The following is a 17,811-nucleotide window of genomic DNA, read 5'->3' as shown; positions in this document are numbered from 1 at the left end:
GGGCTCAAATCTGTTCAGCTCCTTTGCAGGCATTTGTAATGCCAGTTGGATAAGTTCAAAGTTGACCGATCCATAAAAGTCTATGAAAAGGATATTAGGACTTTTTCAGGTGTATTATAAAGAATAGCAGTCATTTTTCCTTAGAATGTCACTTTTTATTTCTGTTAAGAGACAGAATCCTGAGTTGGATGGATTATAGTACTGTCTCAAAATGGCATTTCCTTTCTGAAAGGAACTGACTATAGACAAATGTTTATGTTCCTGTGTCTCCTAAATTAGCAGCAGAAGCATCATTGATTGTCAATAGATAGAATGAGGGTGAGAGTTTAGGAGAAAATAATTTATGAATTGAAGATATGAGCAAACATTATTTATTTTAAAATATATTGAAGCCTCCCCTCTTTAATGCCTTTCTGGAAGATGAGGACATCTGATTTATACTATTATTGTACTATTTATAGTATTTCTTTCTTTTTTATTTATTCATTTTAAATTATAAAAAAATTCACTGATATAAATAGAAAATAGTAAATATTTATGGGGCAGCATGTGATATTTGAATATATGTATATATATATTGTGTAATGTTCAAATCAGCCTAAACACATTTATGTCCTCCAACATTAATCATTTTTTATGGCAAAAACATTCACAATCTTTTCCTCTAGCTTTTAAAAATATATGGTACATCATCATTATCTATACTAATCCTTTGTATAATAGTGTACCAGAACTCCTAAACTGCTATTGTTTCAAATGTTTTCTATAGCATAAACTTTTAAAATATTATTTATAGCTGATCAAGTGATTTAATTATTTTGGATACATTCTTAGAATGGATTCTTGGCATTTTCTAAGGCCAAATATGAATGACAAATTTACGTGTACTGTACTGAACATGTAGAATGTTGCTTCTTATCTCATTTCTTTTTTGCTTGACCTTAACAAAATTGTTGGGAGGCATATTGATGCGAAGACTATGTCTTCATGGATTCAAGTATCTTGCAAAGTTCACTTACCCAGTTAATACAAGGTATAGAGGAGACCCAGGTGCTGGGTATTCTAGTAGAGTGTATCTCCCTGTCTTCCCAACTTTAGCAGAGAAAATTTAAAATGGTTCAAGAAAAACCTTCTTAGTAAGACTATATCTGAACATCCTAAAACCAGCAATAATTATTTTAATTCTTAGGGACACCTCTTTTTTTATTGAGTTGTTATTTGTTTTTCCCTTTTACGTAGGCAGAAAATTAGAATGAGATCACAAGCAAAACTAAGTGCCAGTTGAGACCAATTTCAGAGGAAAAGAAATGTGAATGTACACGCAGATGCAAAGTAATTAAATATCTTCACCAAAAATAATTGGACTATTGGATTTTAAAAATACATTTAAAAATATAACTGATATAATTTGATATGCATGACTATTGTTTTTTTCCTTAAATTTCAAGCTTTAAACTATTTTCATATCACATTTTAACTGCATCTTCTGTATAGGTTTGTACACCTGGAATTTAAAGATGAAAATACCCATTCATTTTCATTTTCTCAACAGTGTTGCTACCTGCATGTATTCTGGGTATTGATTTTGAAGGATAACTATGCTTTGATCCAGCTTGTCTGTCCCATTGTCCTAGTTATTATCTTATTTTGGTTATCTTCTTTCTAAACGTCTTCGCATTATTAAAGTAATTATGTGTGATTATTTTGTTGCAGCAGTGCTTATAATGTTCCAAGATCTCATAAGCCACGTTTATTTTGACATGTTAGGCAGCCAGAGTATGTGATTAGAATTAAATATTAAAAATACAAATTAAGAAGAATGGTAATTTATTTTGTTATGAAAGCTTATTAACTCAACAAGATTCATATTTTTTATCTATTTTGAGTATCTAGTGTAAGCAATAGCATGTTCATAACATACACCTCATTAAGTAAAGTAATTTAGCAACAATAACAACAACAACAAAACACTGTCCAATGACTACTAATAACTTATAAAGGCACAAATAAAATTAAATGTGGGTGAAAAAGTATTTTCCCTTGCCTAGATATAGGTGATAATTAATTTCTACATATTCCCTAGAAATAGAGAATTTTATTGTTTTTCTTAAGGGTTAACTTTTAAGAATACCATATAGCACTAAATTTAAAAAACAATGAATCCTAATTTTCCCCATGTTGACATATTTTCCAAGAAATCAGCAGTATTTTAGATCAATTTGCCATTAATTTACTTATTTCCCTTATTCTCACAAAGTTTTATATACAGCTGTTATTTAGACTGGTACAGATGAATTTTTTAAATTAAGAAGTAATTTGAACTTATGTACACACAAACATATATTCATATACATGTGTGTAATTATATATAATTTATCACATATTTAAATATATTTACAACTTATATAGCATATATGTATATAAATTATATTATACACATATCATATATATGTGTGTGTGTGTGTGTATATATATATATATATATATATATATATATATATATATCTGTTTTGAATCAGGTTGTTCACCATGATTCATCTTCACGTGGTTGTCTTCTAGTTACCTAAAGTTCTAGGATTCAATCTACATACTATCAATGGAACATTCTTTAGGTATGTGCATAATATAACCAATTTGCATGGAGAAGGATGATTTTAAAGGAATTTTGTAAATAGTTTTACTTTTTTTCTATTAGACAAATGCTAGTCTTAGCATGGATAAGTCTTTTGAGTTGGAGCTCTTTTAGTGGGCATCTGCTGATATCTATGTAACTGATCTTAATTGTTTCCATCCATGGGTAGGCTTCTCAAATGCTTTCACTTATTTATTTATTGGTTTTGTTGTTGTTGTTGTTGTTTAGAGTTGGCTTCTCCTACTAGGATATAAACTCTAGGAGGTCTGAGGTTTTTGTCTGCTTTTTTTCTGATAGTCCTCAGCAACACATTAAATAACAGTTTCCTGACCTTGAAGAACTCAGTTATTTTTCTGTTATAATGCTAAAGAATATTGTGAAGTTCAGTTTTAAAAATCTAGATTTTAATCAAAGTCAAGCATTTTGCATGAATACCTCCAGTTTTCTTAGATTACTTACTCAAGAGTTGTTGTAAGAATCAAAGATATAGTAGTTATGGATTCCTTAGATAAATTGTATTCTTGTTGCCTGTTTCTCTAACCATTCCATGTGTAGTTGTTTTTATTTGCCTGAATTGTTTCTAATTTTAAAGAATCTAATTATATTCTTAAAGTTCACAATGTATTTATTTGATTCAAAAGGTAAAAGTATAAAAATTTGTTCATTGAGAAGTTAGTTTCCACTCCTGCCTTTTGACTCATTCCTTTTTACCTACTTTGGTAATCACTTTTTAAAAGTCTCATAGTTAATCTGCTAGTGACACTTTAAGCAAATAGACTCAAGAAGCCTATTTCTTTGGTATTATTATTAATGACTCTTGAATTGAAATTTTTATATTTATATCTTACATATTTAAAATAGTAACCATTCTTTCCAAAGTTCCTTTGCTGAGCCACAGAGTGCATGGTTAATAATTATAGTGTGTTATTTGAAAGGCAGCATGCCTTTAGTTGGGAACAGTCTCCACACATCAGTATTCACCAAAAGATCCCAATTTTTCCAGGTTACTCACTGACAATACCTGAGCTCAGAAGGGACACCAGTGTAGGGCTACTCCTGACTACACAAAAGTTTGCTAACAGAAAATTTGCACTGGTCTCTATTGTGATGGTTGAAACAGCTCTTTGTAGCTCCTGCTACCCAATCCTCCTTTCTTTCCTTTCTTTCATAGGTGTTAGACATGTATTGCCATCCAAAATCTCTCTTGCCTCCTCTTGTACTCATCTTTTATCCTGATATTTATCTCTAGCAAACTCTTGTACATTTACTGCTTACTTCATATGTGCTTCTTATAGGAACAGCTTCTGTTGTTTTAGAAGTGGTTTAAGAAAGCATGGGAACATCAGCCTAAGTATAATGTGGGGCTAAGACAATTCCTTGCAAACTTAGAGGTCTAATGGCTAATGCTTTCTTTACTGATAATCTAGTAAACCTCCCCCATGGAGTAGAATGCTCTATCTGCACAATGATCCAGGTATTTGAAATACATGGAAAGAACAATGCCTAAAAGCATGGCGGACTTGTCTGTTTATTACTAAGTTGTTTACTTCTGTAAACGGAAAATTAGAAATGGAGGGTGAGTAACAAATAGTTAATAGTCAGGCATGAAGCCAGAGGACCTCTGTGATAGTTTAGGAGGAGACACTCATCCCACTCAGTGAAAGAGCTGACACAGCTGAATAGCTGTTAGTTAATAGCTCTCTATTAAGGGCTCTAAAAAACATTTAAACATTAGCCTAGTAAAGTCTGTTCTAATAAGGTCAGGATCCTAGCTGGGAAAATCTGGTTCACTGAAGCATCAGATGAGAACATCTGGGTGCTAATCCTAGGGATTGTGTTCACTCATGAACACACACACCTTTAAGTGATCTATGTTCTTATCTAATCCCTTACTCTTGGCTGTGAGTGGGATCTCTGGCTTGCTTCGAGGCAGGATAGAATTTGGAAAAAGGAGATGGTACAGCACTTTCTTAGCATGCCTTAATTCATCCTCAGCCTGGTTAAAAAAAAAAAAAAAGAAAAGAATAAGAGAAGAAAATAAAAGGCAATGGTGATAAACGATAACGCCTGTGATTATGTTTCACTATGATTAGGCAGATCCTCTTTCTGGCATTGAAGAAGAAAAACAATCAAATAGAACTGCTTATGGAGAGGGTCATACGGCAGGAAATTCATATATCCTTTAAATTCATATATCCTCTTGCTAGCTTCTTATCCTTGGAGCTAGCAAGAAGCTTGGAACCTTAGTTGTTTAGTCATAGGAATATAACTCTTAACAACATGAATGAGTTTGGAAGTAGTTACCCACCTCCTCCCGAACAAACCTCGAAATAAGAATGACACTTTGATTTTAGCTTTGTATGAACCTTAGCATAGCAGCTAAGCTATGCCTGGACTTTTGACCTACAGAAACTTTGAGATGATAAAGATGTATTGTTTTAAGTCACTAAGCTTGTGGTAATTTGTTATTCAGCAACAAAAAACTAATATAGGTCAGTGGACTCCTTTAAACCTTAATTGCTTGCAAAGGTACCCACCCTCTCCATTAAAGGTTTTCTCCATCAGTCCATCAGTGAGGACACTCTACTCTGAAAGGCAGAAGATACCCCTTTAAGAGTTACCATACCTCTTCTGTCGGTGGTTAGGTCAATAATTAGGGTTAATTCTCAGTAGAACCTAGCTGGAGAAAGCTGATACTGATAAGGAAGAAAGATATAACAATCAAAGGAACTACAAAAATTAGTTAACATGTACCAGCTGGATTCAAGGGCATGCCCCTAAGATTGGATTTTGAGGTCAGTTGGTCAAGACAGAATGTAAGTCTGAACAAACAAGAATTCATTGATTTGTGTATCTTTTGTTAGAACATAGGATTTAACACTAATGCAGAGACCTCAGAAGAAAGGAATAAGTCAGCATTAGAGTGTCAATTAAAAGCCTGGAGGAAGTGATGGCCCAAGCTAAACAGTGGGGATGCCTGAGTTTTACTGACAGATAGTAGAGGAAGGAATAAGATAGGTGACAGAAGTGGGCAATCTGGAATGGATATATTAAATAAGACAATAAGATCAACCAGAGGATTTTATTGCATGGAAGAGCCCAGAAGACACAACAATCATTAAGACCTTCAAAAATAGCATGTGGTAGAGGCATCAGCATCACTAAGGACTATAGTTGTAACTCTCTTCTGCAGACCAGGGATGAAGGCAGGAGTGCTCACAGAATTGAGTTCATCAAAAGCAAAGGGAATAATGGGGCCCAAAGTAATGGAGCCCATTTGGAGATTAATGACAGGGGATCACAGTTACTATAATGCCTGCAAGGTTGGAGGATCAACCATGGAGACTTGTAAGCAATTGTAGGGATGGTCACTACATCTGCAGTACAAAATAGATTGTTAGCCAATGAAGGAGCTGCTTCATAGCCACATATAGAACAAAGCAACAATTGGGGAACATGAGTCTGAGGAAGTCACCTCTCTAAAAATGTCATGATATCTTGCCCAGGTCCTACATCTGAATAAATGTTATTCTATGAAGCCGATTGACTAAGTAGATGTGGGTTCCTGGAAGAAGGATGATGCTATAACAATGCCACAAATAGAAACTGTAAATACTCCCTTAGTCCTGTGGCAGAACCTGTGGTGGTGGGATGTTAGTAGTGGGTAATGATGCACTGTGGAGTTTACAAGCCCTAGTGGGAAAATTACAACACAGGTCGCTGGCTATGCCATCTGCAGCAGAGGATTATTTGCCTTCTGAAAAACAGCTCTTGTTATCTTACTGAGTCCTGGTAGGCACAGACTGTTGTCCATGGAGTAACAAGTGGCCATGCATTCAGAATTATCCATAATAAATTAGATTCTGATGGACCCACCAAATCATAAAGTTAAATGATCTCATAAGTATTTATTTTATTCTAAGATGAAAATGGTATATCCTGAGCAGAACAAGAGGACATGAATATGACCTATAAGCAGGTAGCTCAAACCAGCATGTCAGCAACAACAATTACACCAATTTCCCACCCCTAGCTTTCCCATTTTATTGCCTACTGGGGGCTCCCCTATGATCAGTTGAAAAGGGAAGAAAAGCCACAGTCTTTTGGATGGATCAATTTGAAATGTAGGTGAGTTTTGAAAATTGATGGTGGCTGTATTACAGTCATATTCAGGGGTGACTTTGAAACACAATGGAGAGGGAAATCCTTCCTCATGGATGGAGCTTCAAGCAATGCACTTAGTTATCTACTTTGGAAGAAACAAAAAGTAACCTCAAATAAAAACATACAAATTCTTGGGCAAAGATCAATGGTCTAAGGTTAGAAAAGAAAATGATTACAGTACCAATGTCAGGGAGGTATGGAGTAGAAATACGTGGGAAAACATGGGGGAGAAGATACAAATTTGCAGATGTTTGTGCTAACAAGAAATCATCCACTGTTGCAGAGGTACTGAATGATCAAGTAGACAAAATGATTTAACCAATGGCTTTAGACCGTTTTTGTCATTGATCTCTCCACAACTGGCATGAAGGATATATGAACAGATGGGTCACAATGGAAGAGATGGGGGCTGCACATTAGCTCTATGGCATGTATTGCCACTTAACCAAGCCTGATTCAGCCACTGCCACCTCTCAATGCTCAACCTTCTAGCAACAGATACCAAGTGGACACTTGCGACAATTCAGTCACACTGATGTTGCTCTATTCTGGAAGAATGAGAGGTTCATTTTAGAGGAGCTTATTATGATTATAGGTAATAATTATCGCTTTGACTTTTCTTCCCACAAAGCTTTGGTATACATCACTATCTAGAGGTTTACAAAAAGTTAGATCTACAGATTATGAAATCTGATAACATCCAACAAGGGGAACTACCTCATTACAAATGTGAAGTGAGCCACTCATTGAATCATAAGTCACACCATCCAGAAGCAGCTGGTGTCATAGAATGCTGGAACCACTTTGATGGCAATACTGTGCAAGAATGGATTGTTGTATCAGGACATAAAATATATGCTGTCTCAAAGGTCTAATTAGGAAGAATAAGTGAACTCAAGAACCAAGAAGTAGGAAAGGAGTGGCACCACTACCCATCTTCCATTACTCCAGTTACCAAGTTGGGACTTTGTGAGATCCAAATCTGTAAAGGGAGCAGACTTTGTCAAGGGAACAGCAGAGGTCCCATTAAACTACAAGTACAGCTGTCACCTGAGCACTTTACCTTTTGTATCTAGAAACCAGCAGGTGAGAAGAGGTGTCAACATCTTGGCAGGAGTAATTGTCCCTGATCTCCAGAATGAAGTAAGACTGCTTTTATCATGAGGGGCCAGAGGAGAATATGTGTGGAATTCACATGATCCAGTTGGATATCTTGTGGTAGTCTGTTGTTCAGTTTTAATGGTGACTAGGCCTGTGCAGTTATCTTCCTTGTTTGTTATGATCACTTAGGGTTCAGATCTATCAAGAATGGGCATTGGGGTCACATCATTGGGTAAGCCAGTTAAAAGGTTGTAATTTATTCTTCCAACCTTCCTGTTTAAATTTTTTTTTTCAGGACAAGGGATCCACAAGAATGAGGGACTGCTTCTTGAAATACGTGGAGAGACTCAATGAGATACATAAAGGGTGATGTGTGGTGGTCATGGAAGTGCACCACTCAGATATCCCTGCAAGAGAATCTGCTGCAAAAATACTTGGCAAATAGTCTCCAGTTGCTGTATTTTTGAGATACACCACAGTGTTCATATAAATCCCATGTTCTTCCTGGGCTATCCCTAGCTCGTAATTGAGCACATCAGAGTTACTAAAGCTGGGAGGTTCCTACCTGACACAGTGCTCTGCTGATAGTCAAACCTCACTTCAGGGCTGTATTTCTCTCCCTTCCCAGCCTTCCTTTCTTCCTTCACACCTTTCAGAGATGCCAGACTTACATCAGAAGCTGAAGGCTTTTCCTGCTCCTTCTCTCCTTCATAATCCTCTTCAGGCTTTCTTTCCAGTAAATCATTTGCATATCTATTTCTACCTTGGATCTGCTTCTCACAAGATTCAAAATGATACCTTAGATAATGTCTATGGAAGCTCTCACCATTGACCAAAACTAAGCATTCTAACGTGTTACAGAAATTGTTCATAACTTAAGTTACTTTCTCATACTTCTAAACCATGGAATCATAAATATTTTTGTATGCATGCAGGTCTGATTATGTAAACAAAAGGAAATAATTATCTCTTATTAAATAAATTATATTTATTCATTTGAAATAAGAGAAGATTTATTTATACTACTTGCAATATTTACACCATTTGTTATAGAAGTAAAGAGAAACCAAGTTCAAATATAATGTTTTAGATTTCATAATATATCCCATTTCTGCTTAAAAGAAAAAAAGTAAGCCAATGAGGTAGTGCACTCCTATAATTCCATAGATTCTGGAGGCTGAGGCAGGAGGATTGCAAATTCAAGGCCAACCTCAGGAGCTTATCAAGGCAATAAGGACTTAGCAAGTCCCTGGCTCAAAAGAAAACATTAAAAAGTGGCTGGGAGCATGTCTCAGTGCATAAACACCCCTGACACCCCTGGGGTCAATCTCTGGGGGCCAGGGCGGGGGGGGGGGGGAGAGAGAGAGAGAGAGAGAGAGAGAGAGAGAGAGAGAGGAGAGAACTCTTTTTAATGTGGATAAAATCATCTTTAAAGGCAAATAATTGTAGGTATTATTGCAGGTACAAAGGGTGGGTTGGTGGGACTTTTACTGTTCTTATCTGATAGCTGTAGTAATTTGTGATAATGAATTGAAATGAAATGTCATACCGAGTAATTATAGCTAAGTTTATACGTGTAGTGATAGAGAAAATACAAGGAGTATTATTAATGTTCATCACTTTTGCATTTGCCCCAAAAGAATGAAGTATTTAAGTCATTGCTATGTTAACTTTGGATTTACATATTTTTTTTAGATCACAATTTCTTTAGGGATTGTTTTTATATGCTTGGAAAGGATATATATTTTAGACATCTGGTTAAGAAAGAAAATGCAAAAAGAGTTGTTTCTATTCAATATAATGTTTGTATCATGCTGAGTTGATTTCTTTAGAAAAATGTGCTGTGTGTTTGGGTGGTCTTTTCCATGCACACTCTCTTGTCAAGTACTATGCCTGTAACTGCAGTCCCAGCTGGGTAGACATGAATGCTAAACTACACTACCTGACCTTTCACTTTGTGGTCAAATCTGTGCATCTAGTCCTCATTTTTCCTTTCTTCAGCTTCTTTGGAGTCCCAACTGACTACCTAGAGTTACTTCCATTCATTCCGTTATATAATAAAGAACATGGCTATTCTTTATCCTCTTGGGAGGGAGCTCTAAATCCTTGAATTTCTCATCATCCTAGTATCTTTGTTATTTACGGTAGTCATAGTGGCCTATACTAGAGTTTATGCTAATGAGATAACTCATGAAAACCTCAAATTGTTTATGTTAATGGGATGAGTCAGGATGGGGATTGGCCAAGTCAGAAAGATCATTCCGGTGATTAGAGGGTTGAGGTTTTAAGCCATGTGGTACCAGCCTGAGAAACGGGCTGGAGATTGAATTAAACTTTGTGACAGATGATTCAACCAATCATGCCTATATAATGAAAACTTTGTATAAATAAAACTCATAAAAAAACTCTGTCTAATGAAGTTCACAACAGGCTTTTGGTTGGTGATATACAGATGTGCCAGGAGGATGATCCATTCTCAAGATGTAGAAACTTCATGTGTGGAATCTTAGCTCTCACTCTGTGTCTTTATTTATTTAGCTGGTCCTTATTTTTACCTTTTATAACAAAACTGAAATATAAGTGTAGTGCTTTTTTGAATTCTTGAAGTTGTTCTATTGAATTCTAAATATGAAGGGTGTACCCTTAACATAACTTTGACCTAAGCTAAAGTTTGACTTGTTAGTGTCAGGAATTGCATTGCATACTCTTTACCCTCTAAAGCATAATCATTCTTTCCTAAAACCAACCATCTTATTTGCTGAACTTCCAATTTCTCCTTTCTATGTAAACTTCTCAGGCAAATCTCTTAGTTGATGTCCATGATCATGTGTGTAACCATTTTGCCTGTACTGTTTCAATACTGTTTCAACTGGTTTCTCTTCATTGAATCTATTCTGTATTTCTGAGTCGAATTAATCTCTTACCCTCCCTGCATACTCAACAAGTCTTTCAGAGATGTCTGTTTATAGTCCACAATAATATCTCTGAAGTAGTAGATACTCATTTATTTGTTAAATAAACGTCTTCCTGACAACCAAATTCCATATCTCTGAGGAACTCCCACAAGTTGGCCCCACACAACTCTTCAACCCTGTGTCATCTTACTAACATATATATTTTGCTACAAACCAATTATTTTACTCATCATCAGCTGCAGCATTATTACCAACAAACAATAAGAATCCATCCCTATTCCACAGAACAAATTGTGCATTTCTAAAATTCTTTTTCTGCTTTGCTTGCCTGTACTCCGATTTTCTGTGAGTCATTTTGGACTTCCCATTTTCTTAAAAATTCTCTCACCTGAGTTTTTGTAGCACATATCATATGCATATTATATGTGATGCATACATTCTCATTTAACTCCTAGAGTCTAAACCACCTTGAATTTTAATCTACTTTTTATTCTTCCAGGTCCTTTTGAGAACTCTACCATGGACTTTTTAAGACAGGCAAATAAAAATTTTAGGATCTCAAGGACTAACATATGTAAAAGGTGCATAAACATTTCAGTTTTGCTGTAGGTTTTCTTTTATTCTATCTAATTAGCAAGAGCTCTAAAAAATGAAGGTGATAAAAACACTGTAACTACTAATTCTGAAGGGGTTCTAATCAATCAGATAAGTTAAATGTCTTTAAAATTTTAACCATTATCCTGTTTATTGCCACAATGATAACAAATTTTTAATACCGATATTAATATACTAGTCATGTGTGATTTTTTTCACTTAATTGTCCTAATCCAAACTTTTCCCATTTATGTTTCCAAAGACAAGTATTTCCACCATAGAAACAAGAAAAAACACACATTTCAGGATAATGGGGTGGCCTTCACTATTTCCAAGCAGGGAAGGAGTTGTGTCCCAAATATTATTTGAGAAATATGACACTGCCTGGCAGCTTTGTAAATCATTACTTTGACATATACTAATATGCTCATAAGTAATTGAAGACTGACTATTGGCATTAAGTTTATCATTTTGTGGCAAAGAAGAAAAATAGGACACTGGTCTCACTGACAAAGAAGGACATACAATTCAATAATTACTTAATAGACACATACCTTGGGCAAAAATGTCCTTTATAAAAGAAAAAAAAAACTTTTCTAATGATCCAATCCTGGAGATAGCTGCAGGGAAATTACTTAAGTCTTTTGGGCAAATAGTTCTGGGGCTTTACATCTACATTTGTTTTAAAGATGTTTATATGGTCTGGACCTGACCAATCAATAATAATACTGAAAGAGTATAATGTTATAAAGCTGAATTTTAAAGTGCAGAGCGTGTAAACTGTGAATAGAGACAAATGTGTTTGAAAATAAAGATGAAGTGAATAGCGAAAATTTACTTCTCTGAAAAGCTTTATCTGATAAATTCCAAATTTCCTTCTGAGAGACCACATTATTTTTACTTACTGTCAATGGAAATACATTTTTACAGATCTCGCTTTGTCAAATATAATCTTGCAGTTGTTCTATATTCCTACACCTGAGTTAGTGGTTTCTCTCAAATAGTATTTTCAATCATTTACAGGTTTGTGAGTCAATACCTATTTTAAAATGCTCAGTTGAAAACTTTTAAATTAACTCCTATACACTCAAAGGGATTGCAAAACTATAAAAGGACACAGTGACTGTAAATGTAATGATTTTTATTTCCTTACTCCTGCCTCTTATATTAGTTATTATATTGAATTTGTAAGAAATCAGAATAATAGAATTGTAGACATGTACATATTTTAAACACTATTTATTTAAAAAATTTACAGGTTTATGATAGGTTTTCACTGAAGACCACAGGTGAATCAAAGTTGACTTCTGTTTGAGCCAATGAACACGTTTTGCAGGTGAAGTTAAAAACAGGTGAATGATTGCATTTTTGGTGAAGACCCCACTCCAATGCTTTCCATGGTTCCAGTGTCTTCCGTGGTGAGCAGGATTGCTTTTTGGAGGAAAGTATCTGAAACCAAATGAGATGTACATAGATTGAGAATGGCTTCCCGGAAAATTTCTCACATAAAATGAAGGCTATATTAGTACAACAGTGTGGATGTCCTGATGCCTGGACTGAGGAAACCACAGGGTAGCTGCAAATGGAGTGAGGTTTCTCTCTCTTAAGATGCTAAGTGCCCAGGCAAAAGAGGCAAGAGTGGTGAGCAGGGAATAGATTTTATCCTGTCGCCAAGAGAGACAAGCTTAAGCTCAAATATAGGGCATGCAAACTGTCCCAAAGATGAAATTGTAAGAGTTTGGTACACATTTCTAGGGCTGAGTTGAGTGGTTAACCCTCGTGTGAGGATTCTGCATACAATTCCCATTTCTCTCTTGATTCTGTGGCTTTTGAGATTCATTAGGGAGAGAAAGGCTTGCTTTGGAAACAAATGGTTTTAAAACTCAGGTTGGGATTCTAAAGTTACATCTCTCCCTTTCATTTATGAACATTTGTCAATTTCCAAGGAAGTTTAATTTTGATCCATGTTTTGGAAGAGGGAAGAAAAATCATAAGGAGCTAAAGGAAAAGCAGCATATTACCTACAAGAGATATATCATTGTTAGCATCAGACATATCTTACTTAAGCCAGGTGTGGTGGCATGTTCCTTTAATCCTGGTGACTCTGGAGGCTGAGGCAAGAGGACTACAGATTCAAAGACAGCCTGGGCAAATTAGTGAGACCCTGTCTTGAAATAAAATAATACAAAGAACTAGCAAAGTGGCTCAATGATAAAGCACACCTGAGTCCAATCCCTAGTACCAAACAAAACAATTTTAAAAAAAAGGAAAGAAAGGGGGAAAAAAGAAATACCTACTTAATTGAGGAAATGTCATTCATTCAGTAATCATTTTATGAACATTTCCTATACGCCAAAACAATGTTAGGTATTAGAGTGACAAGGACAAATAGGTCTAGTTTCTGTCTCAAAAAACCTTACATTCTAATAGGAGTCATGGACAAATAAGCAAAAATAATAATACAGTATGTTACATTCTCTACTGTGTTTGCTGGAAGTACTATGAGAAAATTTCTTGGAAAACTGGAAGAGCAAGGAAGAAGGATCAGAAAATATTTTCAAAAAAGTAGTATATAAGTCTAAATATCATATATATGTATACACACACACATATATACGATTTTAAGTTTGAATGTATAAATGGCTATGTGTTGAATTATGACAGGTATTCAAAGGTAAGTTAGTACTAGGTTTGAAAGATCAAATGGAAATTCTAGTTTCATGGGGAGATGGTTTAAATTTTTAAGCTAGGAGCAACAATACAGCAGATATTCTTTTTAGGTTTTCTGTCAGCCATGCAATTAGGAGAAAGGGGTGGTAAATTAGTAGTTTGTTTTGTTCAATAACTAAAGCGTATGGCAATGGGGAATCTAGGAGGGTGATCTTGGGAAAAGCTCAGTGGGTCACAATGTGAATCTTGATTCAAAGTTTGTCTCAAATGATTTTTCCTCAGAATGGTCTTTTGAATGAAAGTAGAAAAGAAGGCCCTAACAATCACAAGAGCACCCAATACGATTACTGGTTCAGACTATGTATGAAACTCTCTTGAGGTGGAAATATAGTTGTGAAAGTGACATAGAAATAGAAGAAGGTAAAAGCTGATTCTCAGATGAAGGTATTAGTGTTTACCTACATGCCCAGGTATTTCATGCTGCTGCTGTTTTAATCAGTATTATTCAAGTTCTAAAAGAAGACAGGAATGACTATGAGAAAGAACCGGCCTCATATGTGAGCACAGTCAATATAAATTTGTACCATTTTAATACCAAATAGTCTTTAGAGGAAAGTGACATGTAGCATGTAGAACTGTCCTGGTCATGAGGCAAAGAAGAAAGAAAACAATGATTAAATTGCCTTCCAGGCATTGTGCTAGGCACTTTATTAGAATAAAAATACTTCTTGAATTAGAATGTGCACATATCATAATTTCTCATTTTAGTTGAGAGGATTAACAGAATGACATCAGTTCATCCTAACAATAAAGCCATAACATAAGCAATTTTGAAAAATAATTTCAAATTCACAAAGTCAAAGTTCAGATAAAATTAAAAACTTATAGGGAGTTGGCTGTAAATAGAATATTTTTGAGTGTTTATATTTTCTACCTTTGATAAATGTAGCTCTGCTAATGCGTATGCTTTAGGTTCAGTCCTATGGAGATTGTCACTTTTGATCTCCTTGATCTCTACTTTCCTGACAGGGACATTTGAACATTTTTCTCAAGGATAAATCACCTCAAATTTATCACTGCCAAAGAAAATTAACAAAGCCGATATCTTGTAGATCTCAGGTCACAATAATTGTCTCCATACTCGGAGGGCAGTGTGCAATTACACAAATATAAATGAAAACCAATATTCTCCTTCCTTAAACATCCTAATTTATCTCTCAGTTATCTTTTCTGAAGTATTCATGACTTGAGTTAAAAAAAAAAAGCAGTAACGGCCTACTTATACCAAAATAAATTACCCTTTGATATCCAGTACAGCAACCTAGCATTTGAGAAAAACAGAACTTCACAATAGCTTAATATATTCAGAATTTGACAAAGTATGACCTATTTACTGAAGCAGAAAATGCACCACAGGTTTTTCAACATTTCTTTCTTTCTTTTTTTTTAATTCTAAAAGCAGATAAATCATATTTACCAATGAAAGAAAAGAACTGCTTTTAGACTTACTTATCCAGGGAAAAATAGGAAGAGAAATAGAGGGGGGAAGACACAGAAATTTTGACTCAGAAATTTACTCCTAAGATATAAAATGTGGTGGATTTTAAAAGATTTCCTGATAATGTCAAAATATGAGAAACTTTTGATGAACTTATATAAAGGAAAATAGTAATTACAGCAGATCTGTTTTATATACTATGGGGCAGTTTATGGAAGCCACATGTTCATGTTGCCATTTTTAATAGAAGACATATTTTTTTGTCAGAATTTTCAATATGCTTGAAAAAGGAATATCATATAAAACCCGTGCTCTGGCTTAGACATTCTCCTGAGTGCTCATCTGTATGGTGGCACTTTTACACATAGCGATTTAATTTTCTCTAGAGTAAGTACAAGAAAGAGGGGAAAAAACCCCTGGCAAATATGGGCAATTCATTATAAAAATAAGTATATAATAAAACAACAATAGCCAGGCACAGTGGTACACTCCTGTAATCGGAGTGGCTTGGGACAGGGATGAAGGAGAATTGCAAGTTCAAAGCCAGCCTTAGCAACTTATTGAGGACCTAAGCTACATATCAAAACCCTGTCTTAAAATGAAATATAAAAAGGGCTGGGGATGTGGCTCAGTGATTAAGCATCCCAGGGATCAATCCCTGGTGCCAAACAAACAATAAAACAATATATTGCATATTTCAGAAAGGTAGAATAAAGTATTTTGAGTTTTCATCAAGAAGCAATGATAGACCAGGCATGGTGGCACCCGCCAAAATCCTAGCAGTCGTGAGGTTGACACAGGAGGATCACAAGTTCAAAGCCAGCCTCAGCAATGGCAAGAATATGAGCAGAATATCCAAGAATTATGGGATAGCATCAAAAGATCAAATCTAAGAGTTATTGGGATAGAGGAAGGCATAGAGTTTCAAACCATAGGAATGCACAATCTCTTCATTGAGATAATATCAGAAAATTTCCCAAGCATGAAGAATGAATTGGAAAACCAAATATAAGAGGCTTACAGGACACCAAATGTACAAAATTACAACAAATCTACACTAAGGCACATTTTAATGAAAACGCCTAGCAAACAGAATAAAGATAGAATCTTAAAAGCTATAAGAGAGAGGAATCAGATCACATATAGGAGGAGACCAATTTGTATCTCAGCAGATTTTTCAACCCAGACCCTCAAAGCCAGGAGATCATGAAACAACATATACCAAGCTCTGAAAGAAAGTGGATGCCAACCAAGAATCTTATATCCAGCAAAACTAAGCTTTAAATTTGATGATGAAATAAATACCTTCCATAATAAACAAAAGTTAAAAGAACTTACAACTAGAAAGCCTGAAGTACAGAACATCCTCAGCCAAATATTCCACAAAGAGGAAATGAAAAACAATGATGAAAATCAGCAGAGGGAGGAATTACACTAAAGGGAAATCTAATCAGAGGAGAAACTAAGTCATGTTAAATACGCAAAATAAAAAAAAAATGGCTGGGAATACAAATGATGTATCAATAATAACCCTGAATGTTAATGGCCTAAACTCACTGATCAAAAGACATAGATTAACAGATTGGATTAAAAAAAAAAAAAGACCCAACAATACGCTGCCTCCAAGAGACACATTTCATAGAAAAAGACATTCACAGATTGAAGGTGAAGGGTTGGGAAAAATCATACCACTCACATGGACTGCAGAAGCAAGCAGAGGTTTCCATCTTCATATCAAATAAAGTAGACTTCAAACTAAAGTCAATCAAAAAGGATAAAGGATGTTACATACTTCTCAAGGGAACCATACACCAACAAGACTTAACAATTATATATGCCCCAAACAACTGAGCAGCTATCTTCTTCAAACAAATTCTTCTCAAGTTCAAGAGTCAAACAGACCACAACACAATAATTTTGGGTGATTTTAACATACCTCTTTCATCACTAGATAGATCTTCCAAACAAATGCTGAACAAAGAAACTATAGAACTTAATAATATAATCAATAACTTAGACTTAACTGACATATATAGAATATTCAAACCTTCAATGAGAGAATATACTTTCTTCTCAGCAGCACATGGACCCTTCTCTAAAACGGACCACATAATATGCCACAAAGCAACTCTTAGCAAATATAAAAAGTAGAGATACTACCCTGCATTCTATCATATCATAATGGAATGAAATTAGAAATCAATTATAAAATAAGAAATAAAATCCACTCTAATACC

This window comes from Marmota flaviventris, chromosome 6, assembly GCF_047511675.1.
Source record: "Marmota flaviventris isolate mMarFla1 chromosome 6, mMarFla1.hap1, whole genome shotgun sequence".
Lineage (NCBI taxonomy): Eukaryota > Metazoa > Chordata > Mammalia > Rodentia > Sciuridae > Marmota > Marmota flaviventris.
Note: the sequence above shows the minus strand (reverse complement) of the source record.